We start from the raw sequence: 13390 nt of genomic DNA, 5'->3' as shown, positions 1-13390 counted from the left end.
TCTTTTACATATCACTCTCTTAAAAATTACTCTTCTCAGCATTCTCTCACTTCAGCTTCATCCCAAATAATTTCATTATTTTCATTCCATACACTCTGCTGGAGGCTTCTTGTTTAACATCTTCACCACTTCCAAAATAATTCCTTGTTGCTAAGAAAATCACTCTCTATTTTCTGTCTTTTAATCTTAAATGTTCCTTGCTCTTTTGACATTGTTTGCCAATATATTTTTCCCTACACACATTATACAACACTTTTCTCTTCTCATTCTCTTATACGTGTTTTTTTCCCTTCTCCACAACTTTTTTCATTTCATCATTAGACCAGGCACACTTTTGCATACCTCCTACTGGCACAATTCCAAACATTTCTGTGGGCTCTGTAACATACTTCATTCTACTTTGTTCCAAGCAGCTCCCACATTCTCTTTCCTTACATCCACTTTCTGCTCATTTTGTTGAGAGAGTAATCCATTTCCTAACATTTTTTTTCTAGGACACACATCGTCACTTCCTACAGTTGTTCTACTCTCATTCTAGTTTAAGCATCATATCAAATCAAATTTATTATTACAATCAAGGATTAATGTAAGAAAGAAAATAAAACCAGAAAGATAAAATTAATATTTATAAAACTAAAATTAATTAATTAAAATTAAAATTAATAAAATGAACCCAGATTGGCAAATTTGTCACATTTACACTAACTGTTGCCATGTTTTCACTGTAGCCACACAGGATTTGGCTACTGTGTTGGTGATAGTATGGCTGGAGTCTGAAAGAAGATTAGTATACTATTCTTCTGTCCTTCCTAGGAGATGCTGCAGCAGAAATAGTAGGTTATTTTTCTGCAGATCCCTACAGAACTGTAACAAAACAATACCTATTGTATGGTTTCTATTTCCACAAAGTGCCATGAGCAGATGCATTCCGTCAGTGTGGTTTGTGTAAAGTAGTAATGCTAAAGGAAGCACGTTGCGCCTGGCTCTAAAAAAATAATTCCTCAACCTGGGGAAGGTTAATCTGTAGATAACTTGCAAATTGCCAAGTGGCTTTCACTATGAGAGTTCTGCTGTTCCAGGAGAGGGTACCGCCTGGTACGGGTAGTCTTTGCTGACTGCCTCATTTAATGACCATTCAAAGTTACAACAGTGTTTAAAAAAAAAAACAGCCGTGTAACCAAATCTCACATTTACAGCTGTCACAGCATCCCACACTCACATGATCACCATTTGGGTGCTTCACAACCAGCTTCTGACAAACAGAGGCAATGGAGAAGCTGGCAGTAAAATCACAAGTCACTGTCACGTGATGTTTTGCTTAATGACCACAGTGATTTGCTAAATGGCCAAATGGGAAGTGACGTTGTAAGCCCATCATGGTCACATGATTTTCCACTTAATGACTGTGGCACTTAGTGATGGAGTTGCTGGTCCCAACTGTGGTCACTAAGCGAGGACTACCTGTATTCAATATCATCCAGTCTTTTGAAAGACTGTGTTTTTTGGCCTGGTCAAAAGTGAAAGATAGAACTGAGTCTCCTGGAAACCTGGAGCACCTCAATCTCTGATTCCTTGCTAATATCCATGGTGAGGGGTATATTCTAGTTTCTTTTACTTTTTTCTTTTTCTTTCATGTTCATTTTTATGGGGATCCACTCTGGACACTAACAAATAATGGTCTGTCTCACATTCAGAATTTCTCATCACCCTGGTATCCATCCCAAATTCTCTCTGCCTTTCATCATAAACAATCAAATCAATCACACTTTTCAATTAATTCCTTTTCCATGCAGATGCTTGCTTAAACTATGTACCAGAAATAAATCATTTTCTAAGCAGCCACTCACCAGTCACTATTCAGAAAGACCTATGTAGGATTTTTTTTTTTTTTAAATGGATTTCAAAACGGATGAAAAGTGAAGTGGTCAGAAGTTGAAGAAGAAGTACCGGGGACAGAACTAGGAAGCTTTGCATGGCTGGATTTATAAATTGCTAGTGCTACCAGGTTTGGGCTGCAAAAATCTGAATAATCATCAGAAGACAGGAAAGACTTCTTTGGTTCTCTTTGTTCCCATCTAGTGGTCATCCAAATTTTTTCAATCCAGATATGGTAGCTCTAGATACTGTACAAAGCCATAGTTTGTTTAATAAGCTACAATGGCCTGAATTTGTTTAGAACAGGGTTCCTCAACCGTGGCGACTTGAAGATGTGTGGACTTCAACTCCCAGAATTCCCCAGCCAGCATGGCTGGCTGGGGAATTCTGGGAGTTGAAGTCCACACATCTTCAAGTCGCCAAGGTTGAGGAACCCTGGTTTAGAACACTAAGCCATAAGTCAGATACGGCAACCCAGAGTCTGCTTGTTCCTCTCCAGCACCCCCTTTTCAGCCCCCTGAGCACCTTTAGATACAGAAGAGCTAATTTTAGGTGGGGGAGGCGGGGTTGGCATATATAAGAGGATTAAAAAGCAAAATGCATGGCTTAAAAAGACACATTTCATTGCTTGGAAAATCCCAACTCACAAAAAAAGCAGGACAATTCCTTGTATTTTATGTTTAGGATTTTATACCGGTGTTTTAAGCTTCAACCACAGACAGAAGACAGAAATTCCACTCTGCCCATTTGAGGGGTAACCAAGCCCGTGCCCCCAGCAGACGCTGGAAGGCCAAAAAGATCAAAGTGGGGTCCCTGAGTGCCAAAAAACTTATCCACACCTGCCATACTTAATACCCAAACTACATCACATTGAGAGAGGCTTTCTCTATTATGCGATATGGTCTTTGGAGTTCTCTTCACTTTACCATCCACAAAATACAACTTTGAGGCTCATCCTGAAGATTTACCTCTTTACCCAAGCCTGCCCTCTGTAACTATTATGGGTCTTTTCCCTCTCCTTTCCCCTCACCTTTTAATGCATGCGTGCTTACAGTATATTTATCATTTGACATTTATTTTCATGCCATTGTTGTACTTTAATGATTTTCATCTCGTAAACGGCTCTGAAATGATTGCACGGGAAGCATTACAACAATATATTAAATGAATAAACCATGGCCTGCAAGCCACAATGGCAGTTCATACAACCGCTCAGTCCAAACCACACTGTTTCCACCTTCCCAACTTGTGTGAAATCAGCCCCAAGCACTAGTCTACCGTCCAGCTCCCAATTTGTGCGGAGTCTCAGCTTATGTTGTAAAACACCAAGCATGCTAAGTGATCTTTATTAATAGCCACTTACTTGGATGGTCACCAGTCTTACTACAGCAGGTTTGATTTCCAAGCATTTATGCTTTGAACTTCAGGTTGAGCAGAATTAAAAATACAAGCGACATTTATCTCTGGCCATGCCATGCCGGATCCGCACATCTCCTTGCTGAAAAACAGCTTTAAAAAGAAAAGGAGAAAGATGCCTAAGAAACAATCCACAGAATGTAACATAAACAGGGCATCCGTCTGGCTGTCCATGATCATTCCTGTTAAAGGCAGTTGTTAAGGTCCTGCTTTTTCATTCCATCTCCCCCGACCAAAACACCCCACTGCTTAATGTGAGTATTATGACTTCCCATTCAACTGCTTACTCTCCCATCCACCCACTAAAATCAAGTTTTGACTTCCTGCCCAGACTGGCTAAAGGGTTTGTCTGTCATTCAAGGTTTAGAAAACATTTGTCCAGAGAAGCAATAAAACCCACTCAGATTGTTTCTCTATTGCCCTATTAGGAATGGGTCCAGCTGTGTAGTAAGTAATAATGGTCCCCAAACCAGACAATTTTCTCGTCTTCCTCCTCCCTCTATTTTTTCCCCCAGCAAGAGAAAAAGAAAAAGCAGCAAAAACAGGAAATTTGCATCCAGTGCACATCAAGTCTGTTAGACCACGCAAACACAACCTGACTTCTGAACGAGAGTGTGCAAATTTATTTATAGATGCCTATGATGTTAATGGACTTTCACATGGCCTAGAAACGTGAAATTTGATACAAAAGGAGCTACACTGAGATCACTAGAGAACGCTAAAAATAAGGCCATTTCCCATTTTTGTTCTCCTGGGCTTTTCAAGTCTTTGATTTTAAAACCCCAGTTTTTATCCCACTGGTTGCCTTTCCCGTGCATTTTAGTTCATTTATGTTGATGCTACAACTACTTATTTTATCACAGTGAGCAGCTCAGAAAATAAGTTTCCTGGGCATCCAATATAAATACTGTAAAAAAAAAAAAGTGTAAGCTTTGTTAGGGAAAAGAGAAGATGTAAACCTTCAGACAGATTTTGTCCTTTCAGCCCACCAAAAAGCTAAAAATCAGAATATGCATAGATTGAAAACTAATTACTAGAAACAGGCAGGCCTTAAGCATGACATTTATCTTGCAACAGGAGAGAGAACTCTTGGGCCCAGCAGAATAAATCTCAACAAAGCCGCTTGTAAAACTGTGGAACTTTTGTGACTTTGGAGCATCTCACTCATAAGCAGGGCACAGGGGACAGACTGATTCAACTAACAGAGGGGAACAGATCCTGTTTTACTTCCTAGCAATTAACACTGTTATATTAAAAAAATAAATAAAGTAAACCCATCTAAAGCTGCACTCCCTTGTAACTACATCAACAATTCAGTTTCATCAATACTTCAGGGATTGAGCCCCACTTCCTCTTACCTTCACACTTAAGGGATAGCCTTATAATGCCCTGGGTGAGAATACACCCCCATCCTTGTGTCTCACCAACACATCTTTTTGAGATAAATTGGAACATATTCTTAAATGCATCATCTTTGTACAAAACCAGCTTTGCAAGGGGGCTTTCTCAGGGACTAGCTACTCTTCAACTTTGAATTCTGTTACCTTGTTAACTTGCAAAGTCTACATATCTTCTAGGAGCAATGAATACATTTTTATTCAAATCAGCTTTGGACCCAGGGGAAGGCACAGTTGTCTATGGAGGTTGATCCAACTTAAGTCCACAGTAGTCTAGAAATCCAGTCAATGAAGTGTGATAAAACTGATATTTAGCAGCATGGTAAATGTAAATCTATCACTCTTCAGAAAAAAATCTCTGGTATCTCACATTTGGTCTCCGCTGTGGGCAGAAACACAAGGGAGAAAGGATATGTGCAACACTGAGAAACTTTAGGGAAATATAATCCTGCCATTGCATCATGTTATAGATGCACTGCCTTAATGGAATCCAAGTAGGAAATTCAATTACATTAAACATGTAAAATGCAAGATTACACTAATTAACAGCAATGTAACAAACAGCAAATTAAACAAGGCACATTGTAGGACTCTGAAAGATCTCAGGGAGCATGGACACACACCCATGCAAAGGGTTAATCCCTTCCAAGGGTGTCATGCCACAGTATTCCTATTGCATCAGTCCATTGATTTAACTCCAACACCGCTCCTCTGTTTGGAAGCTCTTAGGCTACACCGTTTCTGAAGCATCACCCCCTTGGCTTGCCTGGCCCCTGTTATGAGCTACAAGGTAGCCAATGAGATTTTGTTTCTAACTGTTCAAAGCAGGGGTGCAAGCCTCTGCTCACTCCAATAGCCTACAGAAGTTGCCACCTTGATGTATTGCTTAATGAGCTAGCAGGGGAAATTATGAGATATATTTAATTACTTGGCATTTAATTTTAATTACATGCATACTTAAATTTTTGCACTGCACATTTCTGCCCTCAGCACGCCAATCAATGTGGCTTTTGGTCCAAAAGAAGGCTATTCAAGATTAAAGGATTCAACATGACACTTAGAATGTATATATTCTAATTCTAAGTTTTGCATGCATGCCCCCAGATCCATTTTTGCAGCCCCCTAGATCCTCCAGTATTGTGCTCCTGAAATCTAGGAGCACAAGTTTCACTGTTTTGGGTCTGTCTCCTGCATGCTGCAGCTGTTACAGGGTGAGTTTTTAAAATGCTGATGTACAAAGTTATATCCAAACGTAATTGTATGACAGGTGTTTTTAAAACCATGGTTTATTGAATAAGCCACAGTGGCCTTGTTTACACATACCACTAAGCTTTAATGGGAAGGATCTACATATCATACTAAGCCCAAACAAATCACATTATGGCTTAGCGTAATAAGCAAATCAGATGACTGTTACAAGTCATATCTAATTCAAAGGGTAGCATTTTTTTTCACCTACTAAGGGCTGGATTCCAATAGAAGAGGTTCCTTTTTGCTAGTAGTGGTTGCCAATATCTTCATGGAACTCCAAAAATCATCATTATCTGGGTTAACAAAGGAAAACAATCCATGCTTGGCAGTTTCCATCAAACATTACCATTAGTGCCTCCAATGTAGACTGGATCACCCACTACTTTAAGTACCACCAGCTCAAGAAAGACCATTCTACAGCACAGATGAATTGCAGGAGAGCTTGGCCATATATAGCTTAACACAAGAAGAGACCTGCTGAACGAGGCCAAAAGCCTGTTAGCCTGTCCTTCTGTGTTACACAGTGTTATCTCCAGATCTTTGAGAAATTTGCACATTCTGGATTCCTCCCCTACCACTGATGGATCCAGGCTTCTGTTTCCTACTTGAGAGGACATTCCACTAAATGAATGACCCGCTCTGAATTACAACCCAGGGTTATTTCTGAGCTGCATAAATCCTTTGAAAGTGGGGCTTCAGAATGTGAGAAAAGGTAGTTTTCTTGAGGCTTCATGGTTGCTTTAGAAGTGGCTCCTGAATACAGCCCTATTGACAGTAGTATGGGAATATCCGAGAAGACATCTGATCAGATAGTTCAAGATTAATTTTTATTTCCTTCCTTGGAAGCTACTTACTTTCCTAAAAAAAACTTGTTGGGTATAACCGTCTTATCTTTAAGCAGTTGGCAGAAAGTAAAGACCAGATCCCAGAGAGGTCCCAGGGAATTGCTTTGTAATAAATATTCTCCAAGATTAAAGCCGCTGGTAAGATGAGAAAACTAAGCCTATGTTCAGTCTTGTCTTGTTCTTAAAAATGCAGCTGACAATTTCTGACTTCCCTCTATTAAATTCTTTAATAAATAGATTTAATTTGATCCTAAAGTTGATTTGGTCCTTGTTCCCAGTCTGATATCTTTCCTATATGAAAGACTGATGGATGCGTCTGGTTCTTAAGGGGAAAAGAAAAGAAAAGCACTGGAAAAGGTGCGTGATCTTCTCTTTGTACAACTCTTAGCACTGCCTTCCGATGTGCCCAGGCTGTGAGGTTTATTAATTGCTGTAAATGACACACAGGATGGCACTGTATTTATCTCTGAAATGTGATAGGGGGTCTCTGGCCACCTGTCCTACCGCACATGCCTTAGTGCGTAGGGTTTTTCATACGGTGTTCTGACAGCAGGTTGTAGCTTTCTACAAGAACTTGATGGAGTTTCATGAGATATTAAGGGGGGGGGGAATCTTCATTCAGGCACAGCCAATTTTCTGTCACTGGAGCTTTACCTCTTGTTCAGGGCTTCCAGGAACTTTTTTTTTCCTTCACTAAAAGATTGCACAGCCTGAAAACCCTGCCTTTGCTGATTACACCCCCCTCCATTTCTTTTCGGCCCCATTGCACTTGTCCCACAGCCTCAATCTGTACAAATATCCAGAAGTAAGGTGTTAAATAGAGAAAGCTGCAGTATTTTCTTACTTGGGGCTGTGCTTGCCTACCTCAGAAAGGTAGGCGGCAGCATCAGGAAGGTGAAAGAGCCCTTTAGGGAATAATAGCCAACCCTGAAAGCAATTTAGATCTTTAGCCGCTGTTCCCTTATGTCTACCCCTGGTGGGGGCCTTAAATTTTCTATGAAAATGGTCTTTCAGTAAAACCACACCTCTAGAACCTCTAGAAAAGAAGGGGGGTCACAAGTGGGTAACAAAATTAAAACGAGCGTCAGAAGAATCCTGACATGCACAACTCATAATCTGACCTGGAGGGACACAGGATTAAAGTACCTGTATTTATGCAATCATGAGGAGACCTAAGTTGAGGAATATGAGTATGTTATGTTCTCTCTTCTGTTGCATTTCTTTTGATTGTTCCCCAATGTAATCTAAAATACTACACCACTTATTATCCTCTGCTCTTCTTGCTGACACTGCCAAATCATTAGGCTGGTCTAATATAAAATCTTCTATTCATTGTATGATGGTAGAAAAGGGGATTTACCTGATCTGCATTGCTGATGCTTGTATGAGGAACCAGGACAGTGATGGCAAACATCTTGGCTCGGCGTATCAAAAATTCAGAAAATGCTTGACTTGACTCTGCTGGCACGTCACCCCCCCCCCCCGCCGCTGCCCAAACAAAAGAGAAACAATTCTTTACATATTCATTTATTTGAAAAAAATACAGTCCAATCACGTGTGGTGCTATGGATTATATAAAGAAACGTCAAATAATTACAAAAATGAAAGACAAGTAAAACAAACTCAGTTTCTTTGGTAACTCAAACAGGGAGAATAGTTGGGTGTTGGTGAATGCTGGCATGCCACCCAAAATTTTGTGGCGTGCCGCCTTTGACACGCATGTCATAGGTTCGCCATCACTGAACTAGGAGTTTGGGCTCTTCCAGTTGCACCAAACTGACCCATGGTACAGCAGCAACATAGACTCAGGACCCCAAGAAGCAGTGGTGCCTGGGGGCTTAACCTCCCCCATATTGGCTGGGGAATTCTGGGAATTGCAGTCTTAACATATTGGGAGGACGCTGTGTTGGGGAAGAGTGCTATGGACTTTTCAATGGTGATACAGAAATTGAAAACCACTTTATTATTAGATTACTGCATTATCTAGTTAGTTACAAAACTTACAACCCTTTTTGCTGATGTAAGATTTTGCTGATGTAAGATCTAAGATGCAACTACTTAGATTTTTAGAAAACATGAGTTTTCTTGCACGCTGCCTTTTTTGTTTCCTGCTTTTAAGAATGGATGTCATGTGTTATACAGTGTAATGGTTTATGGGTTTACTGCTACTCTATGAACCACCTTCATTTATTTATTTTTATTTACTGCTATGAACCACCTCTGGACTCTTTGGAGAAGACCCTGATGCTGGGAAAGACTGAAGGCCAAAGGAGAAGGGGACAGCAGAGGATGAGATGGTTAGATAGCATCACTGAAGCAATGAGCATGAAACTGAGCAAACTCAGGGAGGCAGTGGAGGACAGGCACGATATGGTTCATGGGGTCACGAAGAGTCAGACACGGCTTAACGACTGAACAACAACAAAGGAAAGCATCAGGCAACAAGACTTGCAGAGTGGGGGAACATGTAAGAGGAGAGCTGTGTTAGTATAAGACAGTGTTTCTCAACCTTAGCAACTCTAAGATGTGTGGACTTCAATTCCCAGGATTCCCCAGCCAGCCATGGGAGTTGAAGTCCACACATCTTAAAGTTGCTAAGGTTGAGAAACACTGGTCTAGGATGGCAAAAAAGGAGTGTGGTGACACCTTTTCCAACTAACATAGCGTGGCTAGAGTGATGTAGGATTTAAATTAGGGTGAAGGTTTGCGGGAACCAATCTCAGAAAATCCAGTGAGGCAGTGAAGGACAGGAAGGCCTAGCGCAATATGGTTCATGGGGTCACGAAGAGTCGGACACGACTGAACGACTGAACAACAACAACATGAACCACCTTGAGAGTTTTGGCATCACAGACATGCAATTAATACATTAATAAAACACACATACCTTTTCCAATTTCTGCTTGGTCCTTTTTTTTTTTTTTTAATATAATACAAAAGGCAAACCACTTGCCAACAGGGATCAATATTTTCTCAAATGAGGATCAATGATCCATCCACAATATGCAACAAACATTGATCCTGAAGTCAAGCCCAACTTTTTTCCCACTAGGCAATCCCGAGGCTACTATAGTTCAGAAAAAGGAGGACAAGCTGTGCATTCTTAATTTCCCACTGCCGAACCACCATCTCTCCAGGTTTAAGGGACAGAAAATCCTGTTTCTTTTACACACCGCAGTTGGCTTCTTTAGCTAGAGTAGAATTAAAGCATTTTATTTCCATGTAGATCCTAAGTAGCATAACCAAAGATAACAGATCTGGGAATGCATCAACAGAATCCAACTCAGTTCTTAAAGTGGCTAATTTTACCCCTATCCTAGCAGAATCCCTGAATGTGGCTTTTCCCTCTAAAGGAAGTCACGATTCCTTTCTGGGGAGGAAAAGAAATCTCTGTGCATGGGCTTAGGGTTCTACAGTGACATCCACCTTGGACGGAAGATGTTTGCATGCAGAGCACATAAGGAGACGCACGCACGCACGCACACACACACGGTCTTTACAATGCACAATGCACTGTCGTGCACATACCAGCCAATCATATCGATGGGCCTTTTGCTAGGAAATAAATAATGCAGCAAGGTGTGGGTTGAAAAGCAGGGAGGTGGGAAGGCAAAGGAAAAGATCAGGAGATGTTGCTGTCTCTGAATAAAGGGGTTCCCTGCATCAGATCAGAGCATAAAATACGCCCAGGACAGCAGATACCTACAAGGAGGGGGCCAAGCCATTTTGCTGTTTCAGGCAGAGAAATGAATATTGTTTCCTTCCTAGGCAAGATGCAAAGCAAGGCAAATTCTTTTAGCACCTGAGGCAGAAAATCCCACCAGTACCTCTCTGGCAATTAAAATAATCCAATAAAATTAGATCATCCCCAGCCTGGTGTCCCTTCACGACACCCCTCGCCAGTTGTCTGAAGCAGCCAGCTCACTCCATCTAGCCACACCACCCTTGTCAGCAGCACAGCACGTGGCTTGGGCGAGTCATTAATAAGGAAGCCCATTGATTAAAAAGGAAGGCGGGGTGGAAATGTGCAGCCCATCCGGAACCATTCACAACCTCCATGCAGCCAAAGAATCATCTATGAGTCAGGCGGCTACTGAGATGGGAGAAATGCAATTTCTGAAGCCTGGTTCACATCCAACGCCTGCCTTTGGCACAGGTGTAGGCACAGTGGAAGGCCGAAGAGGGACCCCCCCCCAAGTTTCCCTTCCTGGCATTTTTGCATATAATTATGAATGGACAAAGGTGTCCCAGGATCCCCGATATCATTAAGAGAGGGTTTCTCTCAAGAATTGCCAGATTCACAGAATATTCCATCTTCCCACCAGGAAGATGGAAATGTTGATCTAGCTAAGTGTGTGTGTGTGTGTATCCATGTGTGTGTGTAAGGGATCCTAATGCTAAGTGAAAGGGAGGGGTGCGAATCTCCCCCTCACCCCCACAGAGGTAAATACTTGCTGTTCAAACGCAAAGAGGTGGGGGAACCAGCAATAAATTACAGGCAAAAATAAGAACACCTTTCCCCCCAAAATATCTGGCTTAACTACCACCTACACTCGCATGCTGGCAGCATCCGCTCTGAACCTTCAAAAATGAAGAGAACAAGGCAAATGGGTAAGCCGAAAGGAGGATGGAAATGTGCAGGGCGGGGGGAGCCTGGGACCCCCCGCCCAAGAGCTTCACAAGGCAGCCACGCAACACACCCGCGTATCTGTTAAGGCTACGAGGCTCAACGCCGGGGAGGGAGCGAAGCCCCGTTCGCTTTTCCGCGGGGTTCCCTTCCCCGCCGGTGCAAAGCTTCTACTACGGACGTTACAATCGGAACAGGTCAGCGGGAGAAGAAAGAAGGGAGCCCGCTGCTCTTCAGCCCGGACACGCGTCCCCGGCGCCCCCGACCACCCGCCCCCTTTGCAAAATGCGAACTCGAGGCAACAGCGGGGGGAGAGAGGCGGATTCTGCCGCTGCACCGGAGGCGAGGGGGCGAGGAGGGGGGAAAGCGGGGGGCCGGAGAGGACGGGCGCAGCGCTCACCGGGCTCGGAGTGGCATGGAAGGGGGGCTCCCGGCTCGGTCCTCCCCCAGCGGCCTCTGAGTCAGGGCGGAAGGACGGAAGAAAGGCGGCTGGAGAGACTGGCGAGGCAGCCGCGCGAAGCGCTCCGAGCGCCCGGCGGCAGCAGCAGCAGCGGCGGCGGCGGCAGCGCAAAAGGGGCGCCCCCGCCGCCTTCCAGCCTCCCTCCGTCTCCTCCCACTCGCTCTGCTAAAGAGGGTTTAAAGGGACCGGCGGGCGGCGAAAGAGAAAGAAGTCACGTGACGAGCCCGCCGCTGCTCTGGCTCCGGGGCCGCGTGCCTTCTTGGTGCAAGCGGGTCCTCTGAGCGTCTGCAGAGTGCCGGCTTCCTTAGCCGCGCGAGGCCGTCCTTCCTTTCTTAAGCGGCTTCAAACGCGCAGGTTCTTCCTCGCTACGACTGAGTTGGACGGAGCTTCTGTACTACGTCGAGGCTGCCCAGACCGCGAGAAAGTAGTCTGTACTGTATCTCCCCCGCCCGGCTCTGCCCTCTGGTGGCCGTCCGGATTTTTGCATCCTCGATCCGGTAGCTTTAATGCATACCGCCTCAAGATCCTGGAGGAAAGGGGTCATGGGAATCTGACAAAGAAATACCTGTACAGCTGCAGGCATATGGGTGCAAATGGTTTAATCCTGAAGTGTGGATTGGAGTGAGTTTCTCCTTTTCCAGAGGCAGCGTGGAAAACTTTGAACCACTCAGCCCGGTTACCTCCTTGGCCACAGTGACTGTCCCGGCTTCTGGGAGCCGTGGAGTGCTTGGGGTTCTCTGAGCTTGGTGGTTTTCTTGCAGACGTTTCATTACCCGGCCGGACAACATCTTCAGCGCTAGAAGGGAGTGGGGTTTGCTCTCTGTTTATATACAGTAGCTTGCCCTGCCAGTGTTGGGGGGGGGTGTTGTTTTCCCCTTGCTGGTTCCTCGATTAGGCTGTTGTTTACTGCCTGTCTGTCTGAGTTGGTAGTTCCTTGATTAGGGTATTGTTTACTGCTTGATTCAAACAATCAAGCAGTAAACAAAAGCCTAATCGAGAAACCAGCAAGGGGAAAACAACACCCCCCCCCCAACACTGGCAGGGCAAGCTACTGTATATAAACAGAGAGCAAACCCCACTCCCTTCTAGCGCTGAAGATGTTGCCTAGCCGGGTAATGAAAAGTCTGCAAGAAAACCACCAAGCTCAGAGAACCCCAAGAACTCCACAGTTCAACCCTGAGCTACACATATTCTCTTTTGGGAGATGGGCCATTGCTGCTGTTTTTGGAGATCAAGAAGACTCTCACTCCACTGATCTAGAGAAGCCTCAATCTGACCTCCTGTTTCTTGTCAACATCCCCATTCCAAATTTGTCATTTCTGATGATTCCTTCCTGTCTCCTTGCTGACAACTCGAGGAAACCTGATCTACTCTCTGTTTAGGAGGCGGAAGTGACCGAGGAAAGCCAGGCTTGTCCAACAGATGGTTTGCTTCCTACACCCACATATAGGTTGATACTCCTTTTTTGTGACGCAGAGATAATTTCCAAAAGCACAGTAAAGGGAATTGCCATCCGCTG

General features: G+C 43.7%; 1 protein-coding gene across 4 annotated transcripts in view; it reads right to left on the bottom strand.

The window, feature by feature from the left end:
- Nucleotides 1-12645, bottom strand: part of SH2B2 (SH2B adaptor protein 2) — a 63385-nt gene extending 50740 nt beyond the window's left edge. For 2 of the 4 annotated variants that reach the window (XM_025174138.2, XM_007421775.3), the window contains exons 1-2: nucleotides 11812-12645; nucleotides 3239-3384 (exon numbers count right to left, since the gene is read on the bottom strand). The gene's annotated coding sequence lies outside the window, so the exon portion shown is untranslated. Of the gene's footprint in view, nucleotides 1-3238; nucleotides 3385-8144; nucleotides 8241-11811 lie in introns of those variants that run through there. The other 2 variants (XM_088152279.1, XM_025174142.2) reach the window with 2 other exon arrangements.
- Nucleotides 12646-13390: the final 745 nt, after the last annotated feature.

This window comes from Python bivittatus, unplaced genomic scaffold, assembly GCF_059951505.1.
Source record: "Python bivittatus isolate LINGU-HERP-01145 unplaced genomic scaffold, Pbiv_v1 ctg000690_np1212, whole genome shotgun sequence".
Classification (NCBI taxonomy): Eukaryota; Metazoa; Chordata; class Lepidosauria; order Squamata; family Pythonidae; genus Python; species Python bivittatus.
The sequence above is the reverse complement of the archived record's forward strand: the minus strand, read 5'-3'. Positions and strand labels throughout refer to the sequence as shown.